This window comes from Enhydra lutris, unplaced genomic scaffold, assembly GCF_002288905.1.
Source record: "Enhydra lutris kenyoni isolate GAN:26980312 unplaced genomic scaffold, ASM228890v2 scaffoldscaffold12, whole genome shotgun sequence".
NCBI classification, from domain to species: Eukaryota; Metazoa; Chordata; class Mammalia; order Carnivora; family Mustelidae; genus Enhydra; species Enhydra lutris.
Window position 1 is genome coordinate 78,638,805 of NW_019154096.1, and position 23,397 is coordinate 78,662,201.

The window sequence follows — 23,397 nt, forward strand, 5'->3', positions numbered from 1 at the left end:
TGCATGCGTACAGCAGCAGCTCAGCGCCTGAGGAAGGAAGTGCATGCATACAGCAGGAGCTCAGCGCCTGAGGAAGGAAGTGCATGCATACAGCAGGAGCTCAGCGCCTGAGGAAGGAAGTGTAGGGAATGGACAGGTGATCCGCCCAGCTTTGCTGTGCAGGAAGCAAATGGATCTTTAAATGGAGGTTTTAAAAAAACTTGCGATCAGGTGATTTGACCTTTGGTTCTTGGATTTGCTGCCGTAACCTTTGTTCTCTTCCCGGGCAGCTGTGCTCTGGGCTGGCCCGGCCTGATGGATGTGGTGGAGGGAATGAGAGATTGGCCTCCACCGAGGCACAGGACATGCAGGCACAGCGGGTGTGACCTGGGGCATCAAACATGCTGTCCTCAGGCCGCGGGGACGGGTGGAGAACAGCTGTGGGGTCCAGGAAAATGGATGAAGAGACCCTGACACAAAGACCTTTCCAGGGAGAATTACCGTCTGGATTCCAGGCCCCCAACTGCCAAAGGCGGGTCTCTGACCTTTTCATAACAAAGCACCCTGCTTAGCCGCTCCATGTGACCCACATTCTGGGCCGGCGTTACTGGCCACCTCCCCACGTGCACACACACCGCCTACAGGCCGTCGGACCCCAGCCTTGATCAGCCACGGCCCCCTCGCTGTCGGCCACAGCCAGCGTGCCGGTCACGGGCGTTTAGTCAGAGCAGCTGGGGGTTCTGTGCCCACAGGACTGCTGCGGGCTTTCCGCATCCCTCAAAGGGACACGGGGCCCTGTTCTCTTGTTTGGGAGCTGAGGACCCAGGCAGGAGCCTGGGCTAGCTGGTCTCCACACACGGGGCAGATTCAGCAGATAAAAATCAAAGAACCAGTCTTTGCAAGGGCAGACTTATACTGAATAATTGCTTGTTGCGTATCTAAAATTCAGATTCAGCTGGGTGTCCTGCATTTTATCTGGTGACCCTATGCCAAGCCCCAGCTCTGTGTCAGCCTGTGACATCTTGGTCTGCACAGAAGCTCAGGGAAAGGCTGGGGGCACTGGGAGTGATGAATGACATGAAGGCCTAATCCCCTCCGTCACGGCCTGGACGGGCATGGCTGGTGAGGACAGGGGGCCCCAGCTCTTCCCTGCAGAGTGCTGGGGCTCCCCTGCTTGTGGGATCCTCGGCCTAATCAGGAGACCCAGGAAGAGGCTGGCGCTCAGGGACGTGCAGGACCACGCAGGAGGCAGGACCGGCGTGAAAGGGCATCGGGGCGAGGGTAAACCTCCGCTAGTCCCACCCCCACATCTTGCTTTGTGACCCTCTGTTCTTGCCCGGTCACCTGTTTTCGTGGGCTTCTGGGCTCTATGTGAATTCTCCAGACAAAAGTCACCGCCCGCCAGTTGGCTGTGCACCGTAGACTCTCTGTGCCCATCTGTGAAATGGCCTGACCACAAGATGAACTCTGCCTTGTAATGGCCCACAAAAATAAACCACAAACAACAAAGAGACACCACTGCGCACCTGTTAGAATGACCCAGACCCAGAGCACTGAGAGCACCGAAAGCGGGCAAGGGTGTGGCTCGAAGGCTGAGCTCACCCGTCGCTGGGTGGGGTGCGGGATGTGCGGCCACCTCGGAAGGCAGCTGGTGGCTACTTGTGACACTGGGATTTCCAACGGGTAGATATTTGCTCTTGGTCCCCACTTTGAGCGCAGAGCTCCTGGGTGCCACAGAGGTCTCTCCTGTTACATTAATAAGGTGACTTTGGGAAGGAGGGGGCTGTGGCCAAGAGAATCAGCGCTGGGGCTTTCATTCCCACCTCCTGGCGTCCGGGGAGGGGAGAGGGCTGGAAGTTGAATCAGTGAACGCTAACGACTGTGTCAGCTGTGTCCACGGATGGAAGCCTCCCCCAAAACCCACAAGAATAGGGTTCGGAAGCTTCTGGGTTGGTGATCACGTGGAGCCAAGGGGACAGTGGCCCCCAGGAAAGGGCGTGGAAGCTCCTCGTCCTTTCCCCATACCTCACCCCATGCCTCTCTTCTGTCTGGTGTTCCTGAGTTATGTCCTATTATTACAAACCAGCAATCTAGTAAGGAAAATGTTTCTCAGAGTTCTGTGAGTCCCTCTAGTAGAGGACGGGGTGGATCATGAGAACCTCTGATCTGTAGCCGGTGGGACAGGCGCACAGGGGACAGCCTGGACTTGCCATCAGCGTCTGAAGTGGGGGTGGGGCGGTCTGGGGTCTGAAGGTGCCTCCGGGTAGATAGTGTCAGGATAGAGTTAAATTGTAGGACAGCAGTGGGTGTCAGAGACATGCCTGGTGCTGTGGGAACCCCCCTGTCCCCCCACACTGTAACCAACCGTCCAGGGCCCATTTACTTGGAAAACGGGACATACTCTCGGCGTACAATCTAGCAATCACGCTGTTTGGCATTTACCCAAAGCAGTTGAAAACTTATGTCTGCACACAACCTGGACGTATTTTGTTTCTTTTTAAAGATTTTCTTCATTTCTTTATTTAGTGACAGAGTGTGAACAGGGGAGGGGCAGAGGGAGAGAGAGAGGATATCAAGCAGACGCCTGCTGCACGGGGATCCTGACGCGGGCTCGATCCCACGACCCTGAGATCGTGACCCGACCTGAAATCGAATCGGACGGTCAACTGCCTGAGCCACCCACGTGCCCCCACAACCTGAATGTTAAAAACCTGGATGTTTATAGCAGTTTTACTCTTAATTGTCAAAATTAGATGGAACCAAGCTGTCCTTCATGGGGTGAATGGATGAATGTAGGGGGGGGTCATCCAGACAATGGGGTATTACTCAGTCTGAAAAGAACCGAGATCGTAAGCTATGAAAAGATGAGCAGGAGGCTTAAATGCATTATTCTAAAGTGAAAGAAACCAATCTGAAGGGCTACACGGTTGTAGGACTCCAACTACAGCACGTTCTGGAAGAGGCAAAGCCATGGAGACAGTAAAGAGATCATCAGTTCCAGAGATTAAGGGGGAAGGAGGGCTGAATCGGGGAGCACGGAGGATTTTAGGGCACCTTCACCCAAACCCCCAGAGTGTACACCACCAGGAGCGCCTCACAGAAGCTCTGTGCTGTAGGTCATAGTGACGTGTTCATGAGGCTTCATCAGGTGTCGTGAGCGCACGGCTCTGGGGGGTGGTGTGAAGTCAGGGAAGATGTGCACCGGGAGGGGGCTGGGGACCTCTCTGTACCTGCTGTTCAGTTTTGTTGTGAAGCTAAAACTGCTCTAAAAAGAAGATTTATTTAAAAAAAAGTTAAAAGAAGTTGCATCAGTTAGGATCCTGGAGACACAGAACCGATAGGACGTGTCTCTGAAGAGAGAGAGATTCGTTTGAAGGCGCCGTCTTCCATGCTCTGGGGCTGGCTGCAGACACCGGGAAGAGCTGACGTGGCAGCTCGAGTCCCAGGGCCAGCTGCTGGCGGAGCTCCCTTGGGTTCCAGGCACCTGTCTTGTTCTCTTGAGGCCTGATGGGATGAGGCCCACCGACGGAATGGAGGGTCATTTGCTTAATTCAAAGTTGGATGATTTAAAATGTTAATCTCATCTAGAAAATACCTTCACCTCCACTGGCATTTGACCCAACCTCGGGGGACCTCAGCCCAGCCAAGCTGACACAGAAAATGACCTGTGATGACGACAACAGGGAACAAATGTTCTGTCATCTCCAAGTTGTGGCTCTTGACTTCCCCAAAAGTAAGGAAGTTACTTTTGCAACTTTTTCAGTGAAAACTTCTTTTTTATGATCATAAAGATAATGCCCCCTTATGTATTGAACCATGAAGTACAGTGAGAACAGAGAATAAGTAAAAAGCCAGTCCCGTATTTCTGCCTCCAGAGGAGCGGCTCTTTCCATCTGTCCCAAGCAACTGCGTGCACACCCACATGCTCACATGTGCACAACACGCGCCCCCACTCACATATGCACACATGCGTACACACTCAGAATGCACAGTGCACACACACCCATGCATAATGCACACCCATGCACCCATGTACACACACACCCAGGCACAGTGCACACTTATGCACACACACTCAGGCATGCACAGTGGACACATATGCGCCCCCACTCTCATATGCACACATGGACATGCATGCACACACATGTGCACACACACAACACACATGCTCACTTATGCACATATGCTCACACACACTCACACATGCACATACTTAATGTGCACACACATGCATGCTTGTATGCAACTTTGTAGAAACAAGACGATGTACACATCTGATGCTCTTGTCTTCACTGAGCAGCACCATGAAGCTGTGTGAAGGACCATGGGTACAGGTCGTTCTCATGGACGGAGCATTAGTTTCCACTGAATCAGTGTATCACTGTATCATCTCCGTGTAACCAACAGCATGATGGTGGGTGTTAGGTTGTTTCGCTGTGATTTGAATATGCCTGTATTTTGCACGGTTGTGTGGTGATCTGCTTGGGATGGATTCCCAGGACGGGAGTGTCTGAGCTCAAGGAAACACGGTTAGATTTGGCTTCTTGTGGTTCCCTCGGCCTTTGGTGTGCGTGTCAAGTTCCCAGTCCTGCTAGTGCACGCTCTGAAATATTTGCCCATCTCCTGTGTGGGAAGGGATCTCCACTCTTGTTTTCTCACTTGAGTCCTTGAAATGTATCTGTTATTCTCTGCCTGATTTTAAATTCATCTCCTCTGTCCTGCTGACTGTCATGGGTAGAACAGAGGAGCTCCTTTATCAGAACAAAGGAAAGACACTCCTTAGATACTCACCGCTCTACGTTCAGAAGCATAGGCCTGGCTGACGGGGACTCCGGCACCCAAAGGAAGGTGTAGAGAGAACCACAATGAGATCTTTAATTGTCAACACCAAGATGTTGGAAGTCATTGCAGAAATGAAAATGAGATGATTAACAGTCCCTCCTCAGTCAAGAGTGTGTCTACAATATGGTGCAAAGAAATATGAGGAATGGCCCGCAGCAGATTGTGGTGATAAATGGGTGGAAAAGATTTATGATCTCTCAGTCAGGGGAGAGCAAGGAGGCCATGAATAAGGGAGTGAAGGGCATTTAATTGAAAAAGAATTCTCCTTGCCAGTTGAGTTCCCTGTGTGCTGAGGAGTCCCTGGTCCCTCAGAGAGAAAGGTCCTATGCAAGCCTGAATCTCACGTTGGCGAATTTGCTTCCTTCGGCTCGTCTTCCTGCAACTCTCCTAACGTCAGTGGAGATGGAAGTACTCTGCAGAGGGGTGCAGGTGGGCCGGGACACCCCTTGGGAGAGTAGCTGGGAGGTGATGTCTGCCAGCTGCCCCCAGGGCCTAGGCCACACTGGCATAGCTGCTCTCCGTAATGGGGGAGGTCTGCTCACTCCTGGCCCCTCTCCTCTGGCCAGCTGCATCCTGCCAGAGGTCAGGGTGTTAGAGGTCTGCCCTGCTGGGGACTCGCCCTCAACGTTTGCCGACTGCACGTTCCCTCTTAGGGGGTCTGCGTGGGGTCACTGGTGGGGACAAGGTTGAGCGACTGGCCTTTCAGATGACGCATGAGCCCCTGACCCTTGGTGGACACTGGCTACAGTGGAAGAGTTGCAGCTGTGTTCCAGATGAGGGGGCGCGGCTCCAAGGGGGCGGGGCTCCACCCTGTGCGGTCAGGTGGTCAGCACCACGGACAGTTTCCCTCCACATCTAAGCTTTTAACTCCCAGAAACTCCATTGTGAACCCCAACAGGATACCCCTGGAACAGGCCTGGCCCTCTACCCCATGGCACCTCTGGGGCAAACCCAACGGAATCTGCCCTCTGCCTTCTTGTGGCCCCTCCATACCTAGTCCCTGGGAACGGAGCCTTCTCACTGCTGGGGCCACATCAGCCTGATCAGATAAGAAGGGGGTGTTTCCAGAGGGAATTGGCAGGGTATGTGTCGGATGCATTGGCCTCGCAGGTGCCCAGGCCCTTGGTAACTATCAGGGCTTTTCCTTTGATCTTCACAAAGGGTCCAGGACCCCAAACTGCTGGGGCATTTGTTGTTTGAACATACTGATGTGAGTCCCAGCCCCCAGATCTGGAGCCGGGCCAGTGGGGATGCAGCTTCTGGAAGCAGCGCCCCCCACCCCCACCGCTTATAGCCCGGGTGTCTGGGTCCTGCTGAGGGAGCCAGCCCTGGTCCCTCCTTCCACCTCCCAAAGACCTCCCCTCCCCCTGCTTTTCCCTCCACCCACCTCCATCCACCTCCCTCTCTCCACCTCCCCTTCCCACCTCCCCCTCCCTCGCCCCTCTGCCCCTCCTTCCCCTCCCTACCTCCATCCCCCCCCCCTCCCGTTTTCTCTCTCTCCCTCTCTCTCAACTTCGGGGTTGGAGGTGACAGTGGTGAGCCCGGGCAGTGCAGTGCAGAATGTACAGGAGCCAGAGATGCCGTATTGCTGTGTCTTCCCGGGGAGGAGGCTCCGGGGTGCGGGATTAGATGAGCAAAGCCAAGGTGACCCGAGCTGCAACTGTTGCTTTTGCCCGACTGACTGCTGTGGACTTCAGCACTTTAGCCCAGGCCGGTCCGGCACCCGACGCGTGTTCCCCGTAACACTGAGCAGGTCGGGATAGGATGGTCACGGCTCTTGGGGGGCACTGTTTTTGCAAAAATCAGGCCCTGCTCCGTGCCCACTCCCGTGCCCGCTCCCGTGCCCGCTCCTGTGCCCTGCAAGGAGCCTCCCCCGTCTTTCTGGGTTCCTTCAACTCTGTCCACACTCGCCCTTGCTGTTCTTGGGGGCGCCTCATGGTTTTCTGCCCCTGCACACCCCCATCCCTTGCCTTCTCATGCCCCTTCCCTCGAGGCTGGGCTTCAAGGCCACCTCTTCCATGCTGCCCTCCCAGACTGGCATGCCCAGGCTTTCCGAGGCTCTGATGATGGTTTCCCTGCTCCGGAAGGCTTGAGGCAGGCGCAGCCTCTGGTTCCTCTCGCCCACCTTCTAGGCTGCGCCTACTAGGACTTCTTGCACGTGTTTGTGCTCAGTTTCCACTTTCTGCATGGGTGTGCGTTGAGAGCGTTGTGAATGCAACGTATGCAGCTCCTGATTTCACTTCGTCCTTAACTTGCTCCCTGCCATGTGGGACCGTTCCCCCATCCTGGGAGACTCGGGCCGTGGCCCGTGGCCACCCCCACTCCTGGCACTGATCACCCATTTCATGATTATTTTTAGCCCTCCTGATAGCCTGATGTCGGTGTGGGCAGGGATTGTGACTTTTTTACCATAGTAGTGGACAGATGGGTGTGTCCTGTAACATATTTTCTCTTAATATTTCCTCAGAGGCATTTTGCATGAATTTACACATTCTTCTCTGATGTCAGCTTCAGTGGCCCCGTAGTATCTCATGGGTGTGCCATGGCCGAGTCCAGATCTCCTTTCTGCTTGTGGATATTTAACGTATTTCCGGCATTTGCCCTTTACGATGACACACTGTGTTCAGTCCTGGCAAGTCTACCTGTCCCTTTGCAACCCCAGCTCCTGAGGAAAGGGTCACAGCAGTCACATGCCTGCGTCAGCCCCAAAGCTCTCCGTCCATCCTCACCGCAGGCAGGGTTGCTGTGTGGAAGCCCAGAGTGGCGACATGGCACCTGACCCACCGACCAGGCCGCGGTGCTGATATTTGAATCTCATTTCCTTCAGGAGCTGCGAGACTCCGTGGCTGGCGTGTCTGATTATTGTATCAGCTCTTTACTCGTCCTGGCCCAGTGTGATCACCAGATCTGATCAAGGCCAGGAGTAGGTCAGGCTGCTTGCATGGACCTCTCGCCGCAAAGCACATAGCGTAGAGCCCCTCTTTGACTGTCCTCCCACGATGTCATATAGGTGCTGCTCCCAGGTTGCTGGGGGCCGGCACGTGTCTGTGTCCTTGACAGACATATTAAGCTTGAGGCTCCCGGCCTCCCAGGGGGCAGACCCCACCCTGAGGGCAGTCTTGGCCTGGGTTGACCCGTCCGGGCTCCTCCCCTGCGTCTGGCCAGATGGGCGGGGATTGGATGGATCTGAGCTCAGCCCTGATCCACAGCCCTGCCCTGTGGAAGCCTGGGAGAGGCGTCTGTCCAGGAGTCATTCTCTGTGCCAGACAGACAGCCTGGTGCAGGCCCTCAGCATGTGAGTACCAGTGTGTGAGGGGGTGTGAACGTGTGTGTGTGTGGGGGGGTCTGCTATAGTCTCTGTGTTCATGGTACACACGAGAAAAGCCTTGCTCTTCCCTTGACCTGGTTGGTAATTCAGACCTCACCAACCCTCCCCGAACTAAGGATGCCGCCTGATGGGTTTGGAAGCTCCTTGATTCCTGGTGGCCTAGGTGTGTCCGGATTCTAACCCGACCAAAGAAACCTGTCCACAGCTCTGGAAGAAGAGAAACCCCAGCTCTGAGAGCACTCAGTGTACCAGCTGGGATGGAGTACATGAGGCCCCCAGGACAGCCCAGACCCAGGAGGACCAGCAGTCAAGGGTCTGGCCAGAGGAGGACGTCCTAGAGTCCATGGTTAGACCAAGGTCAAGGGCCTGGCCCTTAGCCCAAAACTCAGTGGCCCCCCCAACCCCACAATTACCAGCAGAAGTCATGGGAAACAGACTGGGGCGAGGGGTGGAGTGAGGCTAGGGTGTCCGAGTGAGTGCATGTTGGGAGCACTTGGAAAATTCCCTCTTTGGCCATCAGACATGCTAACCTGCCTGATGAAGACACGTCTCCTCCCGCCCTGAGGGTGTCAGCAGGGGGAGGGCTCCCCACTGCCCCCAGGGTGGAGCCCTGCATGGGGAGACAGGATGAGCGCTGAGAGGGAGGGAGTGGGGGGCGGGGATCGTGGACCCTGCTGTGGATGCCGTGCACACGGTTCTCCACCTGCTGGAGTCGAGTGTACGCACGGAGCAGTGTCCGAGCCTTTCCACAGCATCTTTCTCCCAGTGCTGACCGTGGCTCACCTTGCGTTTTAATGATGGATTATTCCTTCAAGAATGTGGCCTTCCTTGTTGGTTAACTGAGTGTCACTGGTTTTCCAGAAAAATAACTTATAAAGAATATGGTATTCTGTTTAGTTTGTCAACAAATTGCCTCAAAATTTTTTTCAAATGTGTGTTGTATTGTTAATAGGTCGAAAATGTTGGCATCTGGAATAATCTCTTTTCTGCAGATGATGATTTTAATTACCCTGAAAAACTTAGGGAAAATTCCTTCCACACGGAGGTTACGTTAACGTTGTCACGCTGCACATGACACATGTCAGTGGGGACCGGCACGTGTGACAGGCTGGGGTTGGCATCTTTCCCGTGGACGCATGTGTTGCAGAGTGGGCTCTGCCCAGGCACACACCCATGTCTCCCAAACTAGGGGCATGGCTGTGGCAGAAGCCGGAGCGGGGATGGGATTCCCGAACCTGTCTGGGCTCACCTCCATGTAGGACTTCGCCCAAAGTAAAAGATGCCGGGACAAAAGCCAGACGGGATGGGACTGGATTAGTGACAATGACCAGGATCTCCAGGGCAGGGTGGGACCTGTCCTACCTGCCCTACCCCTCCCGCCCCAAGGAGGAGCCAGAGGAGCCACAGGGTACACCGGAGTCACGGGCTTGCAGGCAGCTGGACCCGCCCCCCCCCCCGGGGGGGGGTCCTCTTGTGGCTGTGAGGATGGGGGTTGGGGGGAGGCCACACGTCCTTCCTTTCTTGCCCCACATGGTGCGATGGTGTCCCAGTCCGTCGGGCATAGCGAAGTGTCCAGTTGTCTCCTTGGACTTTCTAGAAATGAAGTGGCTGCTGCAAGAGCAGGCCCAGGAGGGAGGAAGCCCAGTGTGTCTGCTCCTGGCGGCAGCTCAATGGGGCCCACTCCAGAGGCGAGACCCAGTGCGCACTTCACGTTCATTGTGGTCCCTGTTTGAACCCGTGTTAGCGTCTCAGGGCTGCCCTACCAGGTGACCACAAACTGGTGGCTTCTAAGAGCAGGAGTGCAGCCCCCTCCAGCTGGGAAGGCTGAACCTCCCTGAGTCCCTGTGCCCCCCCGCCAAGCCCTGCCCGTGGCACCGTCTGACTAGCTCTGTCCTGGGGACAGTTTTCTGGGACAGGGGACAGTCACACAGCAGCAGAGCAGAGCCAGCTCCTGCCTTGTTTCTGGAGGGGACATGAGCAGAAAGGAGAAAGTTAGACTCCAGGCTTCCTGGGGCAGGCCTGGTGACAAGGCTGTGTGTCAGCCAGCCTGAAAGGCCCGGTGTAGCTCCGCACCAAGGCTCAGGCTCTGGATGGGACAGCCAGGCTGCCCTGCGCTCTGGGTGCCTGCCAGCCCCCCATGCCGCTCCGGCAGCCGAGCCCCGTGGCTTTGTTAACATCCACCTGAGGGGAGGGGAAAGCAGCTAGGAGTACAGCTGAGGGGCACAGGGTCTCTCAGGGACCCTTCTGGGGCGTTCTCTTGGGCACACCGTGGAAACCTGCAAGCCGTAGGATTCATCGCTTGCCCTTGTCACAGCCATGAGTGGAGCTCACGGTGAAGCCCGACACAGCCGTTTGCCGGGGCTCACTCTCTGCAGTGCTGTCCGCTGGCTGGAGGCAGTGACGGGGGCGGGCGGGCCGGTGTTGAGGGTGGGGTGTCGTGGCCGGCTCGACAAATAACCAGGAACGTGAAGGTAAGAGGATGGTGAAAAGAACTTAAGAGACAAAGAGATGGGGGCAGGAGGAGCACTGAGAGTGATGTCCAACAGTGCTAAGTTTATTCAAAGCATTAAGGCCATATATATAGTGATAGGAGAAGCGATACACCTGTGTCTAGTTAAGCAACCACGAGTTCCCATAATAAGTTTCACGTTTAACTATAAGCGACCTCATGATGCCAAGCGGCTGATGCTAGCACAATTGTTCTGTATTGATCCAGCAAACCTGGAAGTAATTTCTGAGCAGTATTAGGGCAGCAAGGACCTGCAACGAACTTTTGACCCAACTGAATTGTTCTCATTTGTTTAGCAAGCGTGTGGGAAGTCCCATAGGCGAGTGCACAACACATAGCACAGACCCTTTCTCAGTGCTACTCAACTTTTCCCATCCTAAACCTTTTGTTAGGTTATTTGGATTTTAAAGGAGGCACAAGTCAGGGCCTGGTTTGGTCCTCGTCTCAAGCCTTATTGCGGCCTCCCACAGTGGGGTGACATGGTGTTCTCAGAAAAACGTGTGCTTTCTGCCCAAGTCTTGCTTGTTCTCTCCAGGATTCCCGTTTCTGCACCCAGCACCCCTCTGGCTTCAAGAACGGGGTTCTGTTGGAATAGGAAGTTGGAAAAGGAAACCTCTGCCTGCCCTAGGAGGCAAACCTCTGCCTATTCCTGGTGTCCCTGCCCCTGCTTGTGGGTCCATAAGGACCAAATCAGGATCGAAGTTCTCCTGGCTTCCTCATGCTGGCTGTTGCAAGGAGGAGAATAAGGTGTCCCCAAGAGGGGACAGGATCTGGGGGCTGCCGAGCTCTGAGGGAGGAATCCAGGCTGCGCTCGTCTAGGCTAGAGACACAGCAGTGGTGTGACTGTGGTGTGTGTGTGCATGTGAGCCAGCAAGAACACTGCAGGCCCTCCTCACCCGCCTGGCTCCCTCCTAGCTCCAGGGGCTCGTCTGCAAATGAAAACCACATTTGTTCTCCTGCCTTCCTCCCATCACCTGCGGGAAGGTGAGCGCCTGGTGGAATGCCAGTGAAGGTGCTTGGACAACTGAGCGTCTCGTGCAGAATCACGAAGGTGCTCTGAGCTGAGGTTCCCTGATGCTCGTCATTCAGAGCCAGACTGGCAACACCCCACCGCGTCGCTGTGGTCTCCGTGCGTATCTTCCATATCTCAAGACCAAGTCGCTTTCTGGTTGATGTGAAGGAAACAGCCAAGCTGCAGAGCTCCCTCCTGCCGCTGGGCGTGGCCTCGTTCTCACCCTCTGTCCTCCTCTGCCTCCCTGCATCTGTCCACCCTCCAAGGCTTGGTCTGCAGGGTAGGGGCTGGGAAGGAAATGTAGATGATCTCATCTTAGATCAGCAAACAGTTACAATTACATTCTGTTTAAAATCAGAAAATGAATTAATATTTACCAACAAGGGTCAAGACGGAACCCTGCCCCGGTCTCTAGGTCAGACAATGATGCATCACCCACACTTCTAAGATGGGGGGACCCCGACCCAGAGAGCGAGACAGGGGGACCCTCAGCTGAACTTTGCTCCCTGCAGACTGGGGGGTATTGTGTTTACATGGACCAGGTCAGTAGACGTATTAATTGCTTCATCTAGGTCTAAGGAGCTCATCCCCCAAATCAGCGGGTTGTAAACAGTCCTGAAAGTACATGTTGGTTGGAGGACATTACCAGTAACACTAACACAAGCAGCAAAAAATGACAGAACTTGTGTGTCCAGGACGCGCTTTCACCAGCTGCATCGAGTAGTCGAAGACCGACAGAATCAGAGATCTAATGGGGCTTGATAAGCAGCTGGGCAGAAAGGTTTACAATGAACAAGAAGGCTGTATGAGATGCAGGTTTACACTCCCTGTGAGTTCTGAAAAATTAATTAAATTCAGAGATCATTTCTATAGAAGGGCACGCACCTGTTTGAGTGATCGCTAGGTGTGTTTGATGGCAGCTCGCCGAGTAATCCGCCGTGATCAAGGCCGGGGCTTCCGGCACCCTGGACAGTCCCACCGCCGCCTGGTCTTCCCACTGCGGGCTCCAGGCAAACACTCACCTGCTTTCTGTTACAGATGAATTTCCTGCCCGTGGAATTACTCAATTTGTCCTCCGTAGTGTCTGGCTTCTTTGCTCAGCATAGTGATTCTGACATTGCTCATGTTGTATGTATGTAAGTAGTTAAATTGTTTTTGTATTGTTAGATAGTGTTCCAGTGTACGGCTCTGCCACAATTTTCATCATTTCGTCTGTTGGTGCAAATTTGGGTTGTAGCCATGTAAAGAAAGATGCCTCTGTTTTGATCTACCACGATGCTCTGTCTCACGCCCGCCACCCCCCGCTGCGGGTCTTCCCGCACCGAGCCGTCTGCGGCACCAGCTGGCTTTCCTCCAGGTTAACTCGGTCGGACCCTGTCTACCTGGAGACGGCTCAGACCCCGCACGCAGGTCAGGGGCTCGGTCCCCGAGACCGCCCCCTCCCCAGTGCGGACCCCAGTGTCCAGTCCAGGCTGTCCCCTCTGCTGGTGTTGACTGGCTGCGCATCAGAGGTCCCCACGACCCCTCCTCCTGTGGATTAATTCGCTAGAGCGGCTCGTGGAACTCGGGAAACTCTGTATGTACTAGATTTCCGGTTCGTTGTAGAAGGGAACAACCCGGGAACAGCCGGTGGGGGAAGTGCAGGGGCGAGGTGTGGGGGCGGGGGTGAGGAGCTTCCACGTCCTTTCCCGGGGCCACCCCTGCCAGCTCCATGGGGTCACCAACAAAGAAGGCCTCTGGTCCCCCTGCTTTTGGGTTTTCGTGGAGGCTTCACCATGTAGGCGTGATTGACTAAGTCATTGGCCATTGGTGACCCCCTTCCGTCCCAAGAGCTGCGAGGGTGGGGGGGTCGGACGTTCCAACCCTCTAGTCACAGGGCGGGTTCTCCTGGCCACCTGCCCCAATCCTGAGGCTACCCAGAACCCCCAGCCACCAGTCATCTCATTAGCCTACAAAAAGATAGTTATCACTCCAGAGATTACAAGGATTTTCAAATGGCTAAAAATTAAAGTTTAATCTCTGAGGAAATTCAGTTTTCATCTCTTTCTGGTTCACGTTTTGGAGAACTTTGCATATCCCAAGGTCTCAAAGATTTTCATCCAGAAGGTTTATAATTCTGGCTTTTACAGTTGTGGCCGTCTTCTTTGTATTTCTTTCTTTCATTTTTTGAGGTTCATGGTTTATTAAAACACAAAGATCTCCAAGGGAGAGTAAAAAAATTGTGGATATTTTACGTGTTGACGTTAAAGAAAGTAATGCTCTAACACAGAGAAAAGTAATAACTTTCTTCTGTTCTTGACATAATTACAAGATTTATAAGTATATGTAGTAAGTAATAGTCTGCTCCAGGCAGTATGGATTGGGAAACAGACACAAATTTAAAATTGTTCTGTGATCATCTTCTACCAAGCCTGCTCTTGTGTCTCTCTGCTGGTTCGTATAACCCCGGGGCATTGTCAGAACTTGCGACCTGCAGCTGAGGTCCCGGGCACAAACCAGAGCTTCGCCTCCCCCACTCTTGCCCCCCTTTCTTTCAGACACAGGCCTTCACTCCTTCACTTCCCAGGGCCTGATAAGACTGTTAGTAGAGGGTTTCCGTCCTTTGTTTTGTTTTGTTTTTATTTTTAAATTAAGTTTTTACTTTGAGGTGATTAATGTGGAGAAGTAAAGCGGAGAGGCCCATACCTATTGTCCAGAGGTAGCATCTCACAGAGCTATAGTATCACAGCCAGAACACTGACATCCGTGCGGCCAAGAGACGCCGCGCGCCATTTCTCCAGAGATCTCTGTTCTTTTCAAAGCTGCAGCCACCGCCCTCGTGCCCAACCCTCCTTGACCCCTGTCGACCAGTAATCCTTTCTCTGACTCCATAGTTTTGTCATCTGAACAATGTTACACAAATGGAACCCTATGTCGTGGAACGTTCTGGGATTTGATTTTTCAATGAGCTTAATTCTCTGGAGACCATGCAGGTTCCCGCCACATCACTGGGCTGTTGCTCTGAACTGCTGAGTAGGATTCCGAGGTGTGGATGAACGACTTTTCCTGTTTGTTTTTTACACCATTTTTCTGTGTTTTACACCATTTATCTACTGAAGGAGGATCTGAGTTGTTTCCATTGTTTGTCTCTGGTGAATTCATGTGCCACAAACATTCGTGTGCAGTTTCCCTCTGGACCGGAGTCCGCATTTCTCTGGGATGGTGACACGGAGTTCAGTGTTTGGGTTTTGCTGACTTTTCGTGGAAACTGCCAAACCCTTGCCAAAGTGGCTGTGCCGTTTCTCAGCGGTCTGGTTTCTCTGAGTTCTGGCCAGCGTTGGCTGGTGTCGTTAATTTTGGTGGTAGCTGTCCAGTCGGTACACAGGGACCCAAACTGTGGGTCTCGTTTGCATTCCCCCAGGGGCTGGAGACGCAGAGCCTCCATGTGTACGCGCCGCCCATCTGTCCCGGAGGTTAAAAAGTATCTCCGTGTCTCTGCTCATTTTCTAAGTAGATTGCTTGCTTTGTTCTTGTTGGGTTTGACGGCTCTTTATATATTCTAAGTGTCTCCGCCCTTTGTCCGATACCCTCCCCCACCCCGTCTGTGGCTTGTCTGTCCATCCTGGGAGCAGGGTCCTCCGTGGAGCCGCACTTCTCGTTCTGACGGAGACCAGTTTGTCCACTGTTCTTCCTCTGGGCTGTGTTGTTGGTATCAATCTTGTAAGTGTTGTAAGTGCTCGCATCAGGCGGAGGGAGTTCCCCTCTTTTCCTGTTTATCTGGGAGTTTTATTTTATTTTAATTTATTTTTTTAAAGATTCTATTTATTTATTTGACAGACAGAGATCACAAGGAGGCAGAGAGGCAGGCAGAGAGAGAGGAGGAAGCAGGCTCCCCGCTGAGCAGAGAGCCCGATGCGGGGCTCGATCCCAGGACCCTGAGATCTGACCTGAGCCGAAGGCAGAGGCTTCAACCCACTGGGCCACCCAGGCGCCCCTATCTGGGAGTTTTAAATAATTACAGATAGGTGTTGGATTTTGTCATATTCTTTTTCTGAATTAATGGGTAGGGTCATGAGCATTTTCTTCTTTAGCTTGTTAGGTGGATTACATTGATCGATTTTTAAATATTGAACCAGCCCCGTGTCCCTGGAAGAAACCTTATTTGGTCATGGTGGGAATTGTTTTTTTTTTTAATTTATTATTAAGAATTGTTTTTACATACATTTGAGTTCTATTTCATGACACTTTGTTAAGGATTTCTGCATCTATATGTATGAGGGGCATTGGTCTGTAGGTTTCTTCTTCTTCTTCTTTTTTTTTTTTTTTGAAGATTTTATTTATTTGACAGAGATCACAAGCAGGCAGAGAGAAGGTGTGGGAAGCAGGCTCCCCGCTGAGCAGAGAGCCCGAAGCGGGGCTGGATCCCAGGACCCTGGGATCATGACCTGAGCTGAAGGCAGAGGCTTTAACCCACTGAGCCACCCAGGTGCCCCTGTAGGTTTCTTCTTTAAAATTGTCTTGGTTTTGGTACCAGGGTAATGTTAGCCTCCTAAAATGGAGTTTGAGATTTTCCTGTTTCTTATTATGGTGAATGGATTTCTATTGAAAAATGGACACACTTTTAATGTTATGAGACTTTGTATCATATTAAACTTCCTGTTTTAACTGTCTTTAAAAAAAAAATCCTGCTCCCAGAGGGTTAAGGAAGGGGGTGCTGCCTCATTCCTGCCAGGTGAATGTTGAAACCCCAGTTCCTCACTTGGCTTCCCTTGACATCCGAGGCAGGGTGACCTTGTGAAGCTGTGTAGTGGTGGAAGTCCTGACTGTCCTCTAAGTCTCCTGTGACCTCCCCCAATGGAGGGACACCTCATTACTGCTCAGTGGGGTGGAGGTCCAGACTCCGTGCGTGGTTTCTGTGGATGTGGTTTCCGTGGACGCCGCATGAGGGACAGGTGCCTTGTTTCCAGCTGGTAGGAATGGAAGTTCTGGTCTGAGCCACCCCAGGAAGAGTTTTTAGATGCTTTGTCACAGCATCATAAGGGTTGAAGTCCAGAGTCCCCATGTGGCCTTTGTTGATGTGGGTGAGGTTTTCCAGTGGTTGGTTGGCTCAGAGCAGTTACTGTCTGGATTTTTCTGTCTTCTAGGCTTTTCCTTTCTTTGTCCCTCGCATATAGAGAGTAGGTTTTGGTTGGGCATTTTGTTTGTTTCTTTGCATCCTTTGGCATTTCTAGGCTGCTGGTTTTGTCAGCTTTTGAGATATATGAAATCAAAAGAAAACCCAAGGGGCATACCCCTAGGTCCTTGGTCCCAAGATCCCTGCCTGGTTTGCTTCCTTCTTTCCACCTGTCAGAGCCCTCATACATTTGTTTTATGGGTCATGTGTGTTTATGGCCCAGTGTGTTTAGTTGGATTCAGCAGGAGGAGCAGGGAAAATGTCCTCTCCATTCTCTTGGAAGCGTGAGTCCCTCATGAGCTATCTTTTAGATAATTTTATGTATGATCTGAGGTACAGGGTGAGGTTCATTTTTCCTCCTTGTGAATATATGTTTATGTCCCCAGCACCATTTGTTGAAAAGACTTTCCTTTTCCTGTCATACTACATTGGCATCTCTGTTGTCTTTTTTCCTGACACCAGGTGGGTCTCCCCCAGCGCAGGTCAATTCTGACACTAACTCCAATTCAGACGCCGGCAGCAGTGGGGATGCCTAGGCTAACCGTACTTCTGCCTGGCTGACTACAGATTTGAAAGTTCCCACAGCTTCCTCTCAGGTTCTCACTAGCTAGAATATCTCACAGACTTCAGGAGAGCACTTGACTTATGCTCACCAGTTTATTAGAAAGGCTACAATTCAGGAACAGCCAAATGGAAGAGATGTGCATAGCGAGATGTAGGAGGTTGGGGAAGAGGCATGGGAGTTCCCATTCCCTTTCTGGGCCTGCCACCCTCCCAGTCCATGATGTCATCACCAACCCAGAGGCTCTCTGCACCCATTATTGGGGGGCGTTTAGGGAGCCCTCACTCTGTAGACAAGATTGGCCCAATCATTGGCTAATCATTGTTGAACTCAATCTCCAGCCCCTCTCTCTTCCCCGGAGTTTGGAGGCTGGAGCTCAAAGTACGAGTCCTCTGCTCATGGCTTGATGCTTCTGGTGACCAGCCACCACCCGGAAGCTACCTAGAGGAGACAGGGTCCACCTCAATAGCATAAACTGAGACATGGACCAAAGGGGCTTGTTACGAATTACCAAAGATGCTCCTATATCTTATCACCCAGGAAATACCAAGGGTTTTAAGAGTTCTCTGCTCCAGGAGAGACCAAATACCTGTTTCCCATTATACAACATGTTTTTTTCAAAGATCGATTGACCTTTTTATAAGAGGGTCTGTTTCTTTTAAAAAAAAATTATTGCTTTTATTTTAATTCCAGTAGAGTTAACATACAGTGTTATGTCAGCTTATCAACGATGCTGTATTTCTAGGTTCTCTCTTCTGTTCTCCTGACTTATCTGTATATTACACCATTATCACACTCAATTATAGTGCCTTTGTAGTAAGTTTTGGAATCAGGCGCTGTAAGTTCTACTTTGTTCTTTAAAAAATAGTTTGTGTATGTGGGTGGCTATTTTAGGTCCTTTGCGTTTCCAAATGTATTCAGAACCAGCTTTTCATTTTTTACAGAAAATCCTATTGGAATTTTGATTTTGATTGCATTGGGTCTATAGATCAATTTGGGAGAAAATAAGGTCTTAATAATATTGAGTCCTGTAATCTATGAACCTGGATTCAGTCTCATGTTCATATTTCAAAGTCTAAAAATAATCTTTAATCTCTCAGCATGTTTTATTGGTTTTTAGTGTAGAGGGCTCACACATATTTTATTAAATTATCTCTACATACTTCAGAACAATAAATATAAGAAGATAATATATTTTAAAAGTTTTATCATAAGTGATATTTTTCAATTTCCAGTTTCACAGGTTTATTGCTATTCTACTGAAATATTTATTTTTGCATACTGACCTTGTATCCTGTGATTCTGCTAAATTTACACATAAGTTCTAGTAGCTTTTTTGCAGCTCCTCAGGATTTTCTATGTCAGTTTTGTTCAATGTCTGCTTCATGGATTTCTGGTGGGTCCTGAGGTGCTTTCAGGGTGTCGCTAAGTTCCTACTACATTTTAAAGATGCACTAACATTATTTTCCCATTTTTATTGTGTTGGTATTTGCATGGATGTGCAAAGCAATGATGGGTAAATATGCTTGTGCCTTTGCATGAACCAAGGTAGTGATACCACAGTGCCTTTGTAGCCGCTGCACTCTTCACTTCCTTGAAGTCACAGTAAAACACCCCAAATCCAGTTTCGTGCAGTGTGACAGTAGGAATTAATGACTTTTATCAATTTTAAATTCCCAAGAGCAAAATTGAAAATTCTGTGCGCTGACCTGGGAAGTAGACACAAAGCACGTCTGCTGATTACTAAAGTATGATCATTGGCTTGAAGAAAGGCATTTGAGCTGTAACCGGGAAAGCAACTTTTCTGTGAAACACAGTATAAAACTGACACAAAACTATGGTTATTTTGACTTGGGTTTTGACATTATTATCTTGAGAATGGACAGTGTGAGTGTCAGTTCAAGAAAAGTAACAGATGGCTTTGGGTGTTAATGATAAGAATTTGAGTTTTCAAGCAAAAAATAGATTTTTGGAAATTTTATATCCACCTTTATGATGAGCTCAGTGGTGATATTAACAAATGTGATATATTAGTTTTGGATAAGAAATGTGTCAACAATATAAAGATTTGCATAAATTAGTAAAACAATATTTTCCAAATCACCAGTGAAAGATGGTCTGTCAGGAAAAGCTACATTCAATGTGGAAAACAGACTGATGGGTTTTATAATAATGGATGGCTTAGAGTGCACGTTTTAATAGACAACATTTAAGAAGCTCTTGCTTGCCAAGTTTCGGTATAGCGTCAAATTATCTGAAAGAGTGATTAAAATTCTTTTTCACGTCGGTATGAGATCTGATTTTCTTCCTATGCTTCCTAAACAATGTGTGAATGCAAAAACAGATATGGGATAAAACCTCACTTGTTTATACTGTTACTATCTTTTGTGCAGATTGCTGTGTTTGATTTGGTAATCTTTTGTTGAAAAAAGGTCAACAGCTTCATTGAAGTATGATTGACATATAATCCATTGCACATGTTTACGTGTATACTTGCTAAGTTTCCATGTGTGTACGTGTCTGTAGAAGCATCACCATAACCCAGATAGTAAATATGAGGCCATCCATACCCCGAGACCTCACCTGCCTGAATTCCGCTACTCCCATCTCCAGGCAATTACTGATCAGCCTTCTGTCATGGTACGTCATATTTTCTAGAATTTTGTATTCATAGAAACACATAGTAGGGCTTTTTTGTCTGGCTTCTTATGTTAGGTACAATCGTTCTGTGTTCATCCCACTTGTGTAGATCAGGGGTTTGTTCCTGCTCACTGGTTAGCAGTATTCTACTGCGCGCATGCACCATTGTTTGTGTATCCCTTTGCCTATTGTAGACATTTGGGTTGTTTCCAGTTTTGGACTATAACGAGTAAAGCTTCTAGGACCATTCACGAACAAGTCTTTGAGCAGACACATTCTTTCATTTCTCCTTCGTGAGAATCTAGCCCTGGAAAGGCCAGGTCCTCTACGAGCTTGATCCTAACATGCTCCGTTTTCCTCTGGCTCCTGTAAGATACGTAATGCTGTCCTAGTCACCCAGTGGACGTCCTTGTTTACTAATTATACCATCCGTGTCCATTCTGGGTCAGTTTTGATTAATTTTTCTTCTCTCCCTAAAGCGTGCATTTTCCTACTTCTTTGCATGTTTGGTAATTTTTGGTTGGTTGCCAGACAATGTGAAGTTAAGCTTGTGGGATGATGTGTTTTATATCCTGTAAACACACGTGCCTTGTGCTCTTGAACGTGATCGGTCTGCTCGTAACTGCTTTCAGCTTTTGAGTCTTGCTGTTAAGCTTTGTCATCTGGGACCATATCTGCATTTAATCCAGTGTTAATTTTCCCACAGGGCCGTGTCCAGATGTCTCTTAGTCGCCTCGTCAGTGTCTCCTGAAATACAGTGTTTTCAACTCTGTTGGGAACAGGTGCTGTTGCAGAACATGCGTGTGCACTGGGCACGTGCACTGGTCAGTATTCAACGGAATATTGGACGGGGACCCCTGCTGATCTCCAGAGCTTTCTCTTTGTGAAACTCTCCTCTGTGATACTCTGCCCTGTGAACTCTAGCTGCCTTGGTTTTCCCGGACTTTCAGAGACACGTCCTCAATTCAGGGAGACCACCTTGCTCTGCCTAGGTTTCCCGTTCCTTCCTGGAGGTCTGGAAACTTCCTCCAGGAAGTATCTGGGGCAATCAAAGGGCTTGCCTCATTTGTTTCTTCTCTCTAGGGGTTGCTGTTCTTTGTCATCTAATACCCAGTGTCTTGTGTCCACTGTCTCATATGTTTGGACCATTTTTTTGTATTAAGTTGCTTCAGGCAGGCGAATGAATCTGGTCCCCATTATTCCCTCTTGACTTGAATTTGAATTTTCTCTGTTACAGATTTTGCATTGGGTGATATTGATACTGGGTAGGTTTTTTGGTTTGGTTTTGGTAACATGTTAGTATTGCGAGTTTCACAAGATGGTTTGAGAAGGGGTCTCCTTTTCTATTTTCCCCAACTTTTTTTGGGCAAGGTTGTGTTATTTTCCTTTCCATGTTTGATAGAATTCATTAACGGAGGTGTCTGGTACTAGCATTTTCTTTATGGGAGATATTCTTGTTATGAGTTAGATTTCTTTAATATATATGGAACTACTGACATTTCCATTTTTTTCTTGAAACAGTTTGGTAATTTTTATCTTTTAAAGAACTTGTCTGTTTTGTCTAAGTTTTTGATGTTTTAGCATAAAGTGATTAGTATCTTTACTTTATTATCTGTGTAATATTTACAGGCTTTGTGGGGATGGTAATGTACCTTCTTTTGCTCTTGGTAATAGTAACGTGGGTCTTTTTAAGTGGTTCTTTTTAAAAGATTTTCTTTTTTATCTCTGGTTTGTTTGTTTTGCAATCTGAATATTGTGTGTTTTGGCCTTTTTTTTTTGGGTGTGTGTGTTTATCCTGTGTTCTGTTTCGTTTTTGAAGGGAGGGTTTCATTGAGATTCTGGGAACCATGCATTGGTTGTTCTCATCAAATTGGTACACTGTTCAGCTACTCTTTCTTTAAATAATCTGCTTTGCCTTCTGGCTGAGACCCCCTAAGGCTCAGTTTATTTTGTTTGTTTGATTTTTCTCTCCCGCTTCATTTGTACATTTTCTGCCGGTGTATCTCCAAGTTCACTGATATTCTCCTTCGTACTTTTCCATTTGCTCCAGTGAAGGAATATTTCATTTACTTACGTCCTTACTGTATGTTTTAGCTTGGAATTTTTATTTTGGTCCTTTTTATATCTTCTTACTATGTTTATATTTTCTCCTTTTTGGTCTATATTTTCATTCCAATGCCTGATGCTATTTATAGTAGGATTTGCAGGTTTTATTGCTGGTTCCACCGTCGCTGTCCTTCCTTGGTCTCTGTTTACTGATCTCTGCTTAGAAAGGGTAGATTCTGCTGCTGCTTCTCTGCCTGGTAACACGTGGACTCCTTGGCAATTTAAGTATCAGGTTGTTGAGTGCTGATTTTTTTGTTTTCCTTTAAAGAGCATTGGGGCTGTTTTCTGGCAAGAATCAAGTCACCTTTCAGTCATGTTAGCCTTTCAGGGCTCGTGTTCAAGCACGCTGGGGTGGGTTTAGCGAAGCCGCGACTGTGGGGCCGGTCCAGGCCTGCAGCTGAGGCGCGACCCGTCGGAATCCGCCCGCTGTCCGGTGCGGTCTCGCTGCTCCGGCTCTTTGCAGCCGGAGGGGCTCCCTCTGTGTGTGGATTCGGAGAGGACTTCGTCTCACAGCCGCCCTGCCTGTCTCTTCCCAGCCTTGTGGAGCTTTGCTGTGTTTCTGCCGTTGGCTGTCCTGCGCCAGGCTCAAGGAGCCCGGGCCTGCGGTCCAGAGAAGCGTGGTTGCATAATCGCGTCCGGTTGTCTAGCCGGGCACGGGAGGCTGCTGCTGTGGCCGCTTCCCTGTCGTGGCGACGCGTGCAGGTCCACATGTGCTGGTCTTGTGAGGCTGTTCTCAGCCCGCTGAAGTTTATGCCTCCGTACATCAGCAGCGCAGGGAATAAAGCACAAAACACACAAACCATTTAAAAACTAAGCCTTAAGAACGTGAAGGAATTCTAGAAAATTAAAGATTTTCGAGTAATACAGAACTCTTATATTTCCATAGTTTTACTAAACTTGCTTTTTTTTTTTTCTTAAAGATTTTATTTATTTATTTGACAGGCAGAGATCACAAGTAGGCAGAGAAGCAGACAGAAAGGAAGGTAAGCAGGCCCCCTGCTGAGCAGAGAGCTCAATGCGGGGCTTGATCCTAGGACCCCCGAGATTATGACCTGAGCCGAAGGCAGAGGCTTAACCCACTGAGCCACTCAAGCGCCCCTAATTCTGCTAAACCTATTGCTATATATTTAGAAGCTGTTCGGGGGCTTTGTAGTGAAAGGCAATAACTCATGATACTCCCAAGGAGGGTTTGTTCTTCCCACGGAGCTGAAATGCCTGGAATAATTTCATAAAACAGCGACAACCCCAAATGCGTCTTTGTTAGAAA